The following is a 17,791-nucleotide window of genomic DNA, read 5'->3' on the forward strand; positions in this document are numbered from 1 at the left end:
ATCTTTATACCTGCATCTTTTCTTAGCATAGAGCAACAGTATTTTTCAGACAACAGGGACACCACAGGGATACTTGATTTCATCCCATACATTCACATCCTAGGAATGAGATTAAATGGACTAGGTAAAACATTAATTTCCATGAGTTTGTTACTTAATTATCATCCCAAACTGCTGCAAGATCATCAAGCATGACGAGGGATAAGAAGAAATAAAGTTGTCTTCTGTATTTTACATTCAGCAGCAGCCACACTGTGTTTATCTACAGTAAAAATGCTTGTGCATCTGCTTTCTTCCCAAGGCTTCAATGCATACTAATTATTTTTCCATGTATATTAACTAGGATTTTATAGCTTTGGTGCTTTGTGTGCTGTTTCAAATCTTTATCCCATAGTGTTTCTCCTATCTTGCTTGCTTAGAGCTGGGAATATTTTTTTCGTAAAAGTCTGGTGCAAAATCCTTTTTGTGCACAGGCAGAGTCTTTTAAGTTTTCTGCTAGAGCACAGTGCAAAGACCACAATGTTTAGAGGAGCCTGATGTTTCCTGGGTGAAGTGAAATACCAGAGTAGAGTACACTGAGGTGAATTGCCTTTGTTTAGGATGTTTCTTTTGTCTCCAACCACAGGCTGGACAGGTCCCTCTGTGAATGTCAAGGGATTCCTTGCAAGCCCTCACCCTGATGATTAACCTTAATGTCACATATATTGAGTACATAGTACAGATACTACAGGTATTTGACTGAAAATACAGTTCTAAGCTTTGTCCTCTTTCTCCTGGTTCCACTTCCCACCATTCTTTGTCTCTGCCTTGCTCTAATTGAATTCCTAGTAGTACATCATCTTTTTTGAAACAATTCAGCAGTCTTTCATGTGTCATCCTGATGTAATTGGCCTGCCTTTTTTGTATGAATAAGTTTAAGTGAGAAATGTATATTTTTTTCCTGTTGTTCATAAACAGAGAAACCAAGCATACCACGTAATGATTAAAGTCAGCAGTTTCCTCTTCTCTCTCCTCATTTAGCCAGCACTGGAAAGATCCTTTTTTATATCACTACTTGGCCTAAATAATATGTAATTCACAATTGGTATTAATACTGCATCTGGCCATCATACCTTGCTTTGCTTCAGTAGTTCTTCCATGGTCCAAGGGTTGCCTTTATTAGCAGATCAGCCTGAGGACTGAGCCTGCTGGAGAACTGCAAATAGGATTCCCAATCCCCTCCTAACTATTCTGACATATTATCCAATCTTTGCAAGCCCATAAAACTTTAAATGAGAACTACCTACAAATTTAACTTTACAATACAGTCACACTTTGCTGATTTTGAACTTTCTCCCCACACGCATACAATTTGAACAGATCCAGTTTTTAATTTATTGTGGGAATCAGAGGGTGAGGATAATATATTCATGCTAATGCACTCAAAGCATTTATCATTGCTAGCTAACAGCTGCAAGCTTACCTTAAAGAGCTTTTCACATCACCTTGTGTAGTGAAAGGGTTGGGGCTACACAGGCATTTGGCTGGGCCAGTCACCCCTTTGAAAGGCAGAGTCAAAACCCCTGGATTCTGTTTTAAAACAGATGCTCTCAGTCTAGGGGCACCCTTGACTGGTTGGTTCATTCAACATACAGAGCCTAAAATGAGACTGGACTCTGGAAATGCTGTGAAAGTATATGAAGGGGACTTGCCATATGTGCAATGTCCTGTGGTGTTTATTCCACTTTGCTTTTTCATTACTTCCATTCCTACCTTCATTTTCTAGTCCTACCCTAGCCATTGTAGTCACACAGCGTCACCTACAATAATCTGCCACTGAATTGCCTTCTTTTTGGGTAATTTGAGAGAGCTGTGGATTTTCAGAAGTTTCTTTACCTTTGCAAAATTACTCTCACCTCCTGAAGAAGAAAGAACACCTCTAAGTTTAGGGTTACACTAAAGATTCAGGGAGCCTATGTGGAATTCAAGATTTCCCAAAATCTTCTTGTGTGGTTCTGTGAGCATCTCTGGATCTTTTCACATTTTTCTTCCTCACTCTTGTGATGGGGTGATGGTTTGGTACCTTTTTAATTAATTAGTTTAGGAGGCAGCAGTAAGAGGATGTACACCACATGATCAGATAAGCAAAGTAAAGGAGGCCCAGTGATCATTTCAGCAGACAGAGCCCATTCCTAAGGGTAACACAAACCAGAATTTTAGAAAAAAAAACCTCTGTAGATAGTTTAGGTAGTACTATATGCTAAGATATGCCTCATTTACTTCTTTTGAATCCAGAGCTAGAATCACAGAATCATGGTCATCATGGGGTTTGGATGGGCTTCTGGAAACCTACTGGTCCAGTCCTTACTCATAAAAGAGTCAGCTAGACAAGGCTGCCCTGCTGAAATTTGAGTAACTTCAAGGATGGAGTTCTGGATCTCTGTTCCAGTGCCTGACCACCCATTTTCCTTGCGTCTGATTTCCTGTATTCCAACATGTCCATGGTGTCTTGCATCTTTCCTCTGTCCATCTTTGAGAACAGTCTGCCTTCATATCCTGCAAGTAATTAGATCTAGACTGCAGTAGGTCCCTTGACCTGTCTTCTGTCTGGGCTGAACAAACTCGCATCTCTCAGCTCATTCCCTCTGCCAAGTGCTCCATCCCCTGGAGCACCCTGGCTGGCCTGTGCTGGACTTGCTCTGGGATGTTCCTGTCTTGTGCTGGGGAGCCCAAAACTCACAGAGCTCCAGTTGTGCTCTCACAAGTGTTGAGCAGAGGTGAAGGACCACCCTCCTGGACCTCCTGGTTGCACTTCCACTGGCCCAGGGTGCTGTTGGTCCTCAGGAGCCCATTTCTGGGTCCTGTTGAATTTGTCCACCAGGATTCAAAGGCTTTCTTTAGCAAAGCTGCTCCCTGATCAGTCATTCCTATCCTGTGTCTTGTGTATTGGGCTGTTCCATCCCAGGTGCAAGGATTTGCTTTTGATTTTGTTGAACTTGGTGAGATTCTTTACCTTACTGAGGTCCTTCTGAATGAAAGCCCTGCTCCCCACTGTATTTTACTGTTCTTCCAAGTTTTGTGTCATCTGCAAACTTGCTGAGAGCACCCTCTGTCCTATAATCCAGGTAATTAATAAACCTACTGGACATTATTGGTTCCAGTTCTGGCTCCTGAAGAGAAGAATTAGTTTGTCTGGTTAATGGCCACTAGGTGGACTTTGAAGTCTGGAGATGAACCTTTGACTGGGCTGTCCAGCCAATTTTCAAGCCTATTTACTGTCTGTTTTTCTAATATATATATCTCTAATTTTGGTCTAGGGCTGCTCTAGGAAAATACATCACAGAGCTTAATAAATCCAAGATAAACAACATCCACAGTTCTCCTATCATCCATGCTACCAGTCATCCCAGCTGGTAGATGTTGGTAGAAGACAATCAGGTTGGTAAAATATGATTAATTTCTGATAACTCTGTCTGGTTGTTCCCAGACAGCTTCTTGATATGCCTGGAAAGAACCAAAAATTTAAGCTTTATTTTTAAGCCTTAGTTTTAGTGAGGTTTAAAAAACTGGTATCAAAGTTACAAAATCTGGCTAAACACTGGCAGAGCAAATCTACTGAGCTATTTCTGAATAGAACCATATTTTGCTTTGTGGTAGGAGCCACATAACTACAGAGGTAACTGGAGGATTTGGCAACAACTCCAGTATGAATAATTTCAGGCTCCTTATTCACACACAGAGCCAAAGATAAGCCATCAACTGATCTGAACAGATTGCATTAGCTGAGATCTGATACCTTGTATTCAAAGCTTATAATATTTGTACAGCTATTGAATTTTCTGAAGTGTAAGGATTGCAGATAATTTAACTTGTAATTGTAGTCCATTCTTAATCTTAACTGCTTTCTTAGGCTGTTATATTTAAATTCATATTCAAGAACTTCATGTTCCTTATATGAATGTTTCTTTTAATTAAACAGGATAAGTGCTTGCTACTGTGAGTTAAATTCTGAACCAAACAGAAATTGGATTGTGTTATCTCTGGGTGAATGTCTTTTGAGATAGTTCCTGTTTGTGCTGCCTCATTAAAGTTGTCTAGTGGATATTTAGCTGCTAAAAAAAACAAGATACCTTATAAGTATTCCACTTAAACCCATTTGGTAGGGTTTTCTCACCTTGTTTATAATTATCTGTACTTTTAAAATGTCAGTGTTATAAGGTTAACAAATCCTCCTTTCTGCAGCAAGTATATTTGAAGGAGACTGAGGGGAAGAAAAATCCTTCCTTTCCCTCTAAGTCACTAAGGTGGCACAAGCTGCTGCTGCACCTTGTCAAAAGTACTGAGAACACCTTATTAATTCCTTCAGCTTTTGCACAGCATGACTTATGCTATAGATTGTGTTCATGTGTAATCTATTTTTTAAGGCTAACTCACAAGAATTCAGTGGGATTTATTTCTGTATATATGATTGTTACCTAGGTAATAGCAGCAAATGGTCTCACTGTTCTTTCATCAGAACAGCGTGTGCAGTTAGGGAATAATTGTTTAGTTTACTATTGGAAAATGACTTTTTCTTTTTTAGATTTCTGTTTCTTTTTTTTTTTCCCAGTATATTTCTAGAATCTCTCTTAAGTAAAAATAACTCTGCTGCTACTTCTCTAAGTACCTCGAGGTAGAAAACATTAAAAAAAGGAAATGCAGGCATGAGGCATCTATATGTTTCAAAGGTGTCTTCATGTACAGTGGAGTCATTCTTTTCTAGGCCTGCTCTATACCACACTCAAGTCAGAGGTGGTAAAAAATCTTTATGTTCAGATGGCCATGCAGCAGCCTCAATAAAACAAATCCATATACTGTCTAATTTCCAGTGAAGACGTATTAAATTAATCAAATCTTGCCATGAGTACAAATCCTTACTTTTCCCTCCCTTGCTTTAGATGCAAGAAGAAGTATTTCAGAAGGAGAGTAACCCAGAACTGTGGGCCATGAACCTTCCTATCAGAAGGGCAGGTGGTGTTTCTTGGAGTTTCTTGTTTCTTGATGTATCCTTTAAGCAGTGTTAGCTGGTGTGATGGTCTGCTCCTGTAGGAGGGTGAATTTTCCTCGTGGCCAAGGAACTAACAACATAGTTCCTAGATCTTCTCATGCAGGTCTGTTAATATGGGAACATTCTTTCTGTAGGTACCCATTATTAAAAATTTGGGATTACAGTTTTTTGTAAGTGGTTCCAGGTATAAAAGCTTATAATTCCACCTGAAGAGATCTGAAGAAACACCATTCTTTAGAAAGTGACATATGGCTTTCCATGAAAAACTTTGACTGACCTCAAGCTGAGTATCAAATATAGCTCAGGAGTATTAGGACCAGTCACTGTGAAAACTCTTTGTTATGATGTAAAGGATTTTATTGAAGTGGTGATATAGAAGGGCTGCTGTTGATGTAATATCCAGGAATAACACTCTGGCTTGACAAACCACTAGCAAAGCTCTCTGTGTGGACAGCTCCTCTAATGAGCTGAAAATGAAAACACCTGGCCATTATTCATTAAGAGTTTCTCAATACATCAAGTCAAGTTTTACTCAGATGCCTCACTGACTGCAAGCTTTCTTTATATTTACCAGTGGTGGCAGAGGTCCTGTGGTCATTCTGCAGGCAGAGGCACCACAGCTGTGTAAGGCACATTTCCAGCTACTGCTAGAAGGATGGGGGTGGGCTGGACAATCAGATTAAAACCACAAACAAAACCGGGTAGCTGCTAATGAAGCAACTTGGTGAAATAGTCTATGTAAATTTATTTAAATACTTCATCTCCATCTCTATTTCAGTTTGTTTTGTTTTAAGGTGAATAGAGTGACATAGATGTAGAAGAACCTTTGCAGGCTACTATAAATACCCATTGTGAACATCTTTATGTGTGACTTGTATTTATACTCTTCTCTATTACATATCCTCCCTGTGCTTTTCTCCACTGCAGTCCTTACAATGCCTCCAGCATGCTCTGTGTTGAAGGAAATGTGTTGAGTGTGGCCTTCCAGTGGGTTCTCAGAGTACAGATCCTGCTTCCCTGACACAAGGCAGACTTGCTCCTGGCTTCCCTAAAGCACCAATGGGTCCCTCCCAACCCAGAATGTTCTGTGGTTCTGGATTCTGCTAAAGCTTTCATTGTCTCAAACGATATCCCCAGGCAGTTTTGTTTTTAAGGGCACATTTTCAACAGCTTTTTTTTTTTTTCTTTTTTTTGCTTTTGCTATGCAGTTGCTGGGGTAAAATTTCATTCTTAAGACACTTATTTGGATCTATAGAAGCCAGATCCAATCTTATGCACTCTTTCAAAATGCTGAACAAACACCACTGCCAGAGGGAAATGCACTTGTTTGCTTTTTTCTCCTTGTAATTCCCAAATGGGGGTGATGATGTTAAAGGACTGCAACCAGTGACTGTAAACACAATAAACTCAGCTTTGTCCAGCTTCTTTTTTCCTTAACTCTTTTTAAATAGAAGCTTTTTCTGCCTCCCTCTGTTAAAAAATAATTGTTTTCTTGCATGCCCTTGAATATTTGTTTATTATAGTTATCCTGTAAAATGTATACACTTAATGAGAGTTTAGGGAGAGTGAGGAAATGTATTATGGAATTATAGTGTAGGTTTTTTGTGTCTTGTCTGATAAGGTGACTTGTTTGTCCTTAATGAAAGTTTGTTCATTAATTATGTTAGAATTATGACTTATTATAAATTAATGCATCATAGTGAATTATCTTGATCTTTATTATCTAAGAATTTTTTGGTTTATGAGCGATTTATGACGACTCCTCAGGGTTTTCTATGCAGTACAGTTCACTTAACTGAGTGGGTTACAAATCTCTCAGTCTGCTACAGTGCAGTGTGGTGCCCCTAAAAGTTAAGATGCATTTCAGCATATAAAAATCAATTGATAGCTAACACTGGCTTTGCCTGCAAGTTGGAGTACTCTGCAGGTACACAGTGGGATTATAAAATATAATTCTGGTTGTGTGGACCTCCATTTGTCTGAGTCATTCCCTTTCTCTTGCTCTGCTGTGGCCATTAAAGAAATCAATCCTAATTCAGGGTAGATCCCAAAGCATGCTGTGTAAAGCTTTTTTAAACTGGCTCTTAAAACAGAAGGTGATATGCAGCATACCAACACAATGGTGTCCTCCCAGCCACTGGCACTTGGTATGATCACCCAACAGGCATTTTTTTCCTCCCATTGATGTGTGTTGGTTCTTCTGCACATAAAACACAACAATAATGAAAAAAAGATGATCCTCCCCCAAAACACATTTTCTTTGGGAATCTCTCTTTCAACACTGATTGCATTTGATTTTTATCCAGAAATTCTTATAAAATTCACTGTGTTAGATTATCAGTTTTGCCTTTCTTTTGCAAGGCTTAATGGGCAATTACCTAAAGAGCTTGCCTAATTATGGATACCTGCCTCAGCTCCCCAAATATAGCTTTAAAATTAGTGATTTCCCCATTTTATTCTAATGTTTCTTTAGCCTGTGCAAAGTAACCCATGAAGTTTTTGATTCATTGGTTTAACCCTTGACTTTTCTGTAGTGAGTCATAATTTCTGTCTGGATGCTTCAACTCTCCTGATACTTTCAGTTTATTGTTGTCCTACATGACAGTTTTGGGGGTTGATGCTGTCTCACTTTAAGCAAATTCCATAAAATCCAAGTAGGAATTTTATTGGCATCCTAACTTGTTTGGGTTTTGTTGGCTTTTTTTATGCAGCACTCCAGGCATGTGAGAGCTGATTTGGAGCTCCTTGAAGGTTTCTGACGAGGTGCTGGAGCACCTTGTGGTACAGCAAGAAATGTAAGAGATGTTATCCCTGCCTGCTTTGAGCGTGTCATACTCATGTATTTGTCTCTCACGTGAGAGCTTAGCTCTGCTTTCTCTTCTGCCCTCACATTTTGGGTTACTTTAGGGGTACAATTCACTACAATTCAGACACTAACAGTTGTTAACCGCCTTCACCCCCACACCCAGAGTCCCCTGAATGGTTAATTGGTAAAAGAGGCCCAAATAATAGCATTAATTCATCCCTCAGAAACATCTGTCCACAGTCTCAAAAGACACACAATCAATATGGTAAGATATGGATAAAGTGTTAGACTGTATGCCAAAAATGTTTTTGATCCCTGCCTGACATTACTGGATTGTTTCAGCTGATTGGTTAGTGCAAAATTTATATGGAAAAGTCTACATATATGTACAAAATCAGATTTTATTAAAGCAGAAAGGAGACAACCCTGAGCATGAAAGGGTTTCCTTTGGTCAAAAACAAAACCAGCAAGCTTGAAATATGGTGGGAACAACACTGTTACTAATTCCTTGTGTAAATAATTTATCTTCTCTCCGTATCTTTTTATTCTTCCTATCTTTGTCTTAACTTTTTAGTTTATAAGTTTATCATGAAAAAGATGTGTTTTTTTGAATATGTTTACATAACCTATCACAGCAAAATGGTGCTTTGGAAGGGTGATGGGGGATGTGGGCACTCCCCAACTCCACATTTTCATCTTGGCCATTTTGTTCCGATGGACAGGAGCTTATTCTGTATGTCTGCATCTAGGACGAGGTGGGAATATAAAATATCTGACTCTTGCTATAATCTGGCTCTTTTCAACAACTTTGGAAGCTGAAAGCAGACATTGCTAAATATGTTCCACTTTTTTTGCACCCCCATGTGAATTCATCTGAATGCCCTCTGAGGTAAGAGCAGAAACAAGATCTCATACTTAGCCACACCTTGCTTGACCACCTGAACCATGGAAAAAAACTACCACAGTGCAAAATGTGTGAGCTCAGGCAAGTTCCTTACTTGCCATTCTGTAGCAGGAAAGTCTCTTGGATTTCTCACTTTATCTGTGTTACATGATTTAAAAAACGCAAACCCAATGTTTCGAGATTTTTGCTTTTGTCTTGAAGCAAATGATGTAACAGAAGCAGCTTTGTTTATTTTTAAGGATTTTTAAATCTCGTATAAATTCTGGGAAGGCCAGGTGCTATATCTAAGTACATAGGGAATAACTGGTCATACAAGAAACCATGTGTAATCTATGGTTAAAACCTTCTATAATTCTTAATGATATTAAATTCATCCAATTTGAATTAGAAAAGGAATGACTTATATTGGAGTATCTGTATCCTTCTTTGCTACTCTGCCTTCAGCCTCAGCATTATGGGGCAAAACAATAAAAAATTCAAATTAACTTTTCTTCTGAGATTATCCATTATTTTTCTACAACAAAAGAAATATTAAATGGGATATCCCTACTCTGTCTTACTCTTACCCAGAAATACAAATATGACATGAGGAAACAGGGAAAGACACTGCTATTAACCCTTTTGTATTCTTGACTGCAGTAGAATGCATTTCATTTTGAATGGGAGAGTAAAAGCCATCTAAAAGTATCTTCAAGGGTCATGGTCAATAGATGTTAATTTGCAGATGTTGTTTACAGCTTTGGAAGTAGGCAGTAACTTTGTTTCTTACTTGTTTATCTGCTGTGAAAACAACCCTGTGTTGTCAGCACCGTTTGCAGCACAAATCCAAAACACAGCCCCATACTGGCTACTGTAAAGAAAATTAACTCCATCTCAGCTAAAACCAGAACATTATCTCAATCAGGGAAAAAAAAAAAAGGCTGGTACTCATTGTAATTGCTGCATATTCCTTCTCAGGGAAGAGAAAAGAGATGTATGGAGTCACAGTTAAATAATTTTTTCAGGCCCAAAACCATCCAAGCCAACTTTTATCTGTTGCAGATACTTCACTTTTATTCTCCTGCCCAGCTTTTGTCATTAGGGCTCCAAAACAAGAGCAAGACTGGCAATCCAGTCAAGTGAAGGTGAAGGAAAAGAGAGAATTCCCCCTCATTTTACATTAGACTTCTGTCACAGCACTGAGCTATTCCAATCATAACATGCAGAGTTCCATTATTTACTAACAAGAGACATTTCAGTTATTTCAGTTTTACCCTTCCCCAGTCACTGCATTTTTCAAACAATTACTGCTGGCTGTTGTTGGGTACAGAGCTTGGATTTATTACAAATCTTGAAAAATCACTAGTGAAATTTAGAAGTTTGGCTAACATGATTTAGATGTTGACATGGATTTGATGGGGGGCATATTACACCCATTATTCCAGATGTGACACCTTATTCCAAAGCTAGGAGTCTGCTTTGTGCTTTGGGATCTGACTTGGCACAAGATTTGCTCTCACCTGCTCAGCCCACAGCCTCCTTGTAGCCAGGCCAACATAACAGCAGCAGTAATGTTGGCTGGATCTGGCTGACCAAATATTGTGAAGAAAGACAAGAGGAGCAGCAGGAGACACTGTGTGACAGGCCTGAGATGCCAACTTCTGCGGGACACCAACAAGCATCACTGAGAGGTGCTGTCACCTGGGACCTGCAGTGTCTGTGTCCCAGGATGTCTCCCTAATTCCCTGCTTCTTGTCTGCCTGAGCTTGTCTGGAGGCAAAAATGTCAAACTTGTTGCCTTTGATCTCCCCCGTTTTGGCACATCACCTTTTCCCCATGGGAGTGTGGTTATTTTGACTTTATGCAAACGGAGAAAAATTGATCTGTTTGGCTGCTGCAGCCAAAGTTCTGCTTCTCACCCTAAAATGTGCAGGGTAAGTGCCACAAAATGGTGCCAATTCCCACCATAACTTTGCCTTATCTATCATTTGCATGTCTGCAAGGGTCACTGACTGATGCCAGGTTTTGGATAGCAGATGTCCTTGTGTTCAGCTTTCTGTTGAACAAAATACCTGCCAGTGACAACCCAGACAGTTTTGCTTCTGTCATTTAAATGCACTAAATATGGCATGGAGTCTACCTTAGTGCAGACAATTTGATGTTTTCTTTATGAGACTATTAAAAAGGTGATTAACACATACACTTTGTTAGGAAAGCCAGCAGAAAATCAGACTGCATTTTGATTTTTCCCCCTCTCTATATCAGTTACACAATTGTTTTTTGGCAACTAAAACCATTTTGGGTATTTTGGGTTGGTGGTAGAGATGTAGCTGGGGTCCATAATTCATGTAATAGCTGCTCTTTAATTTGCTAGCTGTGCAGGGGGGGCTCCCTGATGACATTTTTTCTGTGGTGTTCTGTTTTTGAGAGGCTCAGAACCAGCATCACTGTGTTTATATGAAGGATGATGATGAGGAGGAATACTTCCTCCCCTGTCCCCTTGCAATGGAGTTTGTTTAAATATGCTTCAAATTTGCTACACCTCCATTTCTAATGCAGTGTTTTGGGAAATGAGCATGGTCCAGTTTTTGCAATAGGAAATCACCAGGACTTGGATTTGGAAAGTTGTTACATCATCCAAACAAACTTGTTTTCAAAATCGCCAGGTTTTGGTATAAATCAGCTACCTTTTTGAAACAAGAAATATATGTGGAGCTCATGTTTGGGAAAGAAAACCAGCCTTGATGATTACTTATTAACTAAAAATCTCAAGAATTATCTTTTTCTCGTAGCACTTAGCATAATTTTTTCACGTTTACTGAAAATATCCCTTTGTTAGAAAAATAAACCATAATTTATCATTGTATTGACAAAGGTGTAAGTACTTAATTGCCAACTTGTTGATTCCAGTGCTAGTTGTGCTTTTGAAATAAATGTCATATTTTAAGGAATTAATTGAACTTTTAATGAACAAAAGTTCTCCTGAGCTTCATTTAATTGTGAAGTAATATTTCTCAAGGGACCCATTCTCAAGCAATACCTACTAAAGTTGAATTTGTTATGTTCAATGAAGATTTTTAGTTCTGCAATATTTTCATAAAGAAAACTCAGGAAATAAAAAATGCTATATAGGAATTGCTCCAATTAACTGACTAAAATCCATTGACTGGCTCCAGGGTGCCCATTTTTCCATATTGCAAACAAGATCTTATTTTCTCAACTTTGCCTATAATTTGGCATAGGTGAAAAGCTTTAATAGCTCCATCAATTTTACTGTTTGCTTTAGGTATTTCTTGCCTCTTTTCTTAGGTTTTGTAATTTTTAAATTTCTCATTCTTGTAAAGATTTAGGAATCTCTGTTCCAATGGCTTTTAAGTAAAAGCACTTGTTTGAAAACGATGTTTGAAAAACAATGTTTGAAAACAATGCAGCTGAAAAGCACTTTCTTGGTTCTATACAACCAGGCTCTTAGCACATTTGTGTATTGCTGAAATTTTCTCTGACTTCTGTGGATATTTTTCTTTTCTTTTATCCTTTTTACACAACTGTGAAATTCCAGTGTCTCTTAGAAAAGTATCATGATAGCAGTCATCTACAGTTTCTGCAGATTTTTTTGGCCAGTAGTAGCTCTGAAATAGAAATTGAGGTGGTGGAAGCAGGAGTTATGGTAGCCAGTGCTGGATAAAGGAAGACATAAGATTGTGTCTTATCAAATTCCCTCAACTATTTCTCACCAAATAAAAACTTCAATATAATTACTGTGAGCTTTGGAGAAAATATTTATAAATATTTTTGGTTTACTTCAAAGGAAATGACTAGTTTAATGCCTCTATGCTAAATTTAAGAAAAGACTGATTAAGAATGGACATTGTTGAAAACAATTTAACTAAAGATCTGTTCCATTATTGGTAACAGGAACAATGTTGTGAAGCTAAAGGAAGAAGTGTAAATTTGTTTCAGCAGAAGAAAGAAAAAACATTTAAGCATTTTGAAATTAGAAGTTTCATATTCCATGGTGTTGGAATGTATATTTTCTTGAATACTGGGTTCATCTGAGAACCCAGCTCCCAAGCATTAGGGCGGCCTCTGAGTCAGAAGGTGGGAAGCTTTGCTGATGTCCAGGATAGAGGAGAGTAGCTCCACAAGCAGGCTTGGCAGTGTGAGCTAGAGTGTGCTCCTGGGTTTTCATTTAACCAGCAGTGGTGAGCAGATCCTGCTCCCCTGCCTCACCTCTGACAGTAATTTCACAGCTACCAAAACCCATCTCATAGACTGGTGGAAAGGTACTTGACCATTGGCTCCCTGACCACAGATTAAAAAGAAATTCCTGTGAATTCTGAGTGAGACTTTCTTTCTGTTCTGCTGCAGTACAGTCATCCAGCAGAAGTGAACCCTGGGCAGAAATCTCATCCTAGCAATATTCCTCCTTTTCTTGTATCTTGCCCTGCTGTGACCTCCCTCCTGGTCTCAGTGCAGGGATGCTGGTATTCTACTTGAGATCTTATGGGACAAACTTGTTGCTCCTTGTGACAGTGGTATGCTGTGAGATTTAAGCATTCCCTGGGGAAAAGGATTAACTCACGCAACAGATCTGATTCCACAATCCAACATTAATTTAGAAGAGAGGCTCCACTCCACTGCTGAAGGCAAAAGAAGGAAGGAGGTTCGGTAGATCCTACCCATTTATTCCAGCTGAGAATTTCACCAGAAGATTGCTGAAGTGACCAGATCGTCTGGGTTGGTTTGTGGTGTTTCTTTCTTAGATCTTACACTCGCCCACTTCTGATGGGAAGGACATTCTCTACTTTGTGCTGCATTATTGCATGCCAACAGTTTCTCAAACTCTTCTTCACTTCAAGTTAACCCTATACAAGTGTATTAAGGAATACATAGAATGCTCTTCATGCTAAGTGCACATCCACCGCGATACCAGAAGGGTTGGAAATTATTTTCCTTCCATAATGCTGTTGAGAACAGGTACTGAGGCTGTGAAATAACTGTGGGAATTCATAAGTGTCTGTGAAATGAAAAATCATGGAGTAGAGAGAGAATATCTCAAGTACTTAGCATTTGCTGTAGTGCTTTTTATTATCCTCAAAGGCAGGCTAAGGATAATTTAAACTATCATAATTTTCACACACAAAACATTAATAAAAATTGGCTCCTTGTTTTGTGTTTTACTAAAAGCAGCTACTACTTCCCCTTATCCCTTCCAGTAATTGCATTAAGAAAGTTAATATTTGACTCTAGCAGTAACCAAAATGGCTTCAAGACTACATTTATGAGATTCTTAGTTGCCTGGGAGATTGTGAAACAGCCACTGAAGCTGCTGACCTGAAGGCTATGTTTGTAGTTTGTGTTTTTGAATCACCTGGGCTGATTATCTCTGGTAGAGGGCAAGGCTAATGAAGATGCTCTGCCTCCAGTACTCAATCCATGATATCCAGAGGCAGCTAAACATCACACTCAGGACATCTGTAAAGACAAGTGTCTTACCTTTCTAAAGATAGATACTCCCAACCCCCTCTCCCCCCCTGTATATTCTTACTGCAATCACTCAGGGTTCATCTGATTTATTTTAGAGCTTTACAAAATAGATCATCTCTCTAGTGAAAGGAAATAAATGACAAATTTGGGGGCCAATTGCTGTCATTTACTTCAGGCTCTTACTTGAGAACTCGTGCCCTAAGAGCTCAGCTGTAAAGCTCTTTGTTTAATTTGATGCACCCCACCTGTGAACACCTAAATACTGAGTGAGTCACTCATCACTGCACAGCTTCTGAGGCAGCTCATTAATCCTGAGTGTAGCCCTGCCCACATCTGTCCCACGTGGTGCTGCTCCAAGCCCAGTAAATATTTGTAAAGGACATAGACAGCTTTCACTTCCACACAATAGTTTCCCAGAAACCCATATAGAAAGGTTTAACTGAGTAAATACCACTTAGTGATGCTTTGTGTTACCTGTTTGTGGATGTGCAGGAAGTCACTTTACAGGATTTATCATGTCACTGCCAGTGGACAGAAGCTTTTGGTAGAAGACAGCACAGAAAAGGTCCTTTACGTGTGCAAATATATTGAAATGACAATATTTTTTTTTTTAATATTTTCTTCCTGCTGTCTGGAAGAAGAGACAGCAGGAAGAAAACACTTTCTCCTGAAACTGGGCTGAATGATTTTGTGAGGTGCTCTGCTCTGTGTAGGGAACAGCTGTGCGAGTCACTGGTGCCTCTGCAGATGTGAATGGGTAGATTGAGCAGGGGAGGTGAGTTTTCTCTGTAGAATCCCAGCTATTCTTTCTTCAAATTACATAAAGAAGTGAACCTTTATTTAGCTCTCAGGGCTGTCTGAGAGAGGAGTCTGCAACACAGATTCTTCTTTTTGTTCCTTGAGTGCCTACTCATGTTCAGAAGAAACCATTCAGAGTTACTCTCTTTGAAAAAAGTGACTGTATTTAATGTGCATGCCTGAATCATAGAATATCCTGAGTTGGAAGGGACTCACAAGGATTATTGAGTCCAAGTCCTGGCCCTGAACAAGAACATCTCCAAGAATCAAGCATTTCCTGAACTCTCAGGTTTGGTTCTGTGACCATTTCCCTGTGGAGCCTGTTCCAGTGCCCAACCACTTTCTGGGGAAGAAACTATTCCTGATACCCAACCTAAATCTCCCTGACTCAGCTTCAGGCCATTCCCTTGGTCCTGTCACTGTCCCCACAGAGCAGAGATCAGTGCCTGCCCCTCCTGCTCCCCTCACAAGGAAGCTGTGACTGCAGTGAGGTCTCCCCTCAGTCTCCTCCAGGCTGGACAGACAAAGGGACTTCAGCCTCTCCTCACACAGCTTCCCCTCAAGGTCCTTCACCATCCTCTTTGCCCTCCTCTGGATGCTCTCTAAGGGCTAAATATCTTTCTTATGTTGTGGAGACCAAAACTGCACACAGTGCTGGAGGTGAGGCTGCCCCATCCTGCTCTGTCTCCTTAAGGCTGCCATGACCCCCACAAGGAGCATTGCAGGACACCCAGGACACGCTGGAGTCCTTTCAGCTGGCTGTAAGGAAATCAGAAAATAGGTTCATACCTCAGTATATTTCACTTCCTCACATCCACATTATCTTGGATTATGGAATTGGCTGGTTTTCTTAAAGAGAAAAGCATGATTTCCCTATCTTTTTTTTTTCTTTTCTTTCAGGCACCCTGTTAATGCCTTGTGAAGGCTGACCTAGAACAGAGGTTAGACAGAATTAAAGAATAAAGTAGGAATTTATTAAAAGGCCTCAATGGATCCACCTTGGGTAGTACAACAGCCCAGCCAGGGCTACACCTAAGATGAACCCAAAATGGTCACAAAATGGACAACTGGTCGCTCACTTTTACAAATCTGGTCTGTTAGCACATTGGAGTTAATAGTCCAATTACTGCTTTAGGTTATGGAGTCCCATCCTTCTTGTTTTCTCTCTTCAGTCCATGTGGTTTATGCTCTTGGGCCTGAAATTTGGATCATTAGTCTTTGGTCCTCTGCTAGAGAAGGAATTGTTTCGTCTCCCTACTGTGTGAAGAGAGTTTACTATGCCCTAATATGAAGATCAGAATTACACACTAAAGCAGCACAGAATTAGAAAAATACAGAAGTTAAAACCTGAGGCATCACTATGAAAGTCATTTACTATTCTCCCAAACAAAAACCACCACTTAATAAGTTACTCCCTGAATAATTGCACTGCATTTACACATCCTTAGGTGGGATGCAAAAGAGTGACTATATAGCTCACCTTTGGGGCTGTGTGCAGTACTGAAATAATTATAATCAGCAATTGTGGTAGCAGTTGAGGGTCGCAGTTATGTGCCATCAGAAAGCTCTCATCTTGCATCCAAGTTTGTTAATCTTTCATGTGTACTGCTACTTCCTTGCTGACTTTTGGTGAGAACAAAATCTTACTGACCAAATCAAGACTACTGGCTGAGATCAGTGGTCATGGAGCTGGGGCTTTCTTTTTTGGCACTGGCTTACTTACCCTTCTCTAACAGTAGACCTAATTTTATTTTAATATGGAAAAATTAAGTTGTCTCTGCCTGAAGAAGAAACGCAGGGAATACAAAAATAGCAAGGAGTTGTGGTTTTATATTTTGCCTTTATTTTCCCAGTTCACCATTGAAAGTTTGTTCATAGCTGCAAGAAGAGACACATTTTGCTGAAAGATAAGCCAAACTATAACTTTCCTTTACAATTTTCCTTCTAATCTCCTGGCAGAATTTCCCTTCAGAAAAAAAAAAAAAAAAAAGGAATAAAAATTAAACATTAAAAGGCTTCATTAATGTTATCTGTGCTGCACCATGTGGCCATTTCCTTTCTGTTTTTGACACACATTTGAGTTATGCTCAAGAATATGAAAGCAACATACTCAATATTTGCTTAATGAGAAAAATGGCTTTGGAACTATTCTGGTTGCATAAAAGCTGAATTTATGGGTCACACCTGAGCTGAGGCTTTTTGTTGCTTTCTTGTTTGTTGTTTTGTGGTTTGGGGAGGAGAGGGGTTGGGTTTTTTTGGTTGGTTGTTGGGAGGGTTGGTTTTTTGGGTTTTTTTGGATTTCTTTTTTCCTTTTCTTTGGTTTGAATTGATGTGAGTGTGTTTCAGGCTGGATCCATTGAACAGAACTGAAACCTGTGGGGTTTGCTTTTTCCTGAAACTATTTTTACACATGAGCTCCTTCAACTTATCTATATAGTTTTCTTTTCTTCCCTTGGCATTTCCTCTATCATCTAATAAAGCCAGCTTACAAAGAGAAAGGAAACTGGTTTTTCCTGTAACAGAACAGATCAGATATAGGAATTAATAGAGGATGTTGATAATATTTCCATTGTAGGTTGAAATGAGATGCAGCAGTATTTTTAGGTTGCAAGCACTCATCTGTGAGCAACAAATTTAAATTTTTTAAAGTTTTTAAGGTGCTTTTAATTGAAACTGAAGTCCAGGGTGGCAATACTCTGATTGCAGTTATTCTCTCAAGGTCCTACTGTAATCTTTGAGCTTCATTTTCTTTCAGGTCTTATGGAGCCTTGGGAAATACTGAGTTATTCAC

Source organism: Molothrus ater, chromosome 2 (assembly GCF_012460135.2).
Source record: "Molothrus ater isolate BHLD 08-10-18 breed brown headed cowbird chromosome 2, BPBGC_Mater_1.1, whole genome shotgun sequence".
Classification (NCBI taxonomy): Eukaryota; Metazoa; Chordata; class Aves; order Passeriformes; family Icteridae; genus Molothrus; species Molothrus ater.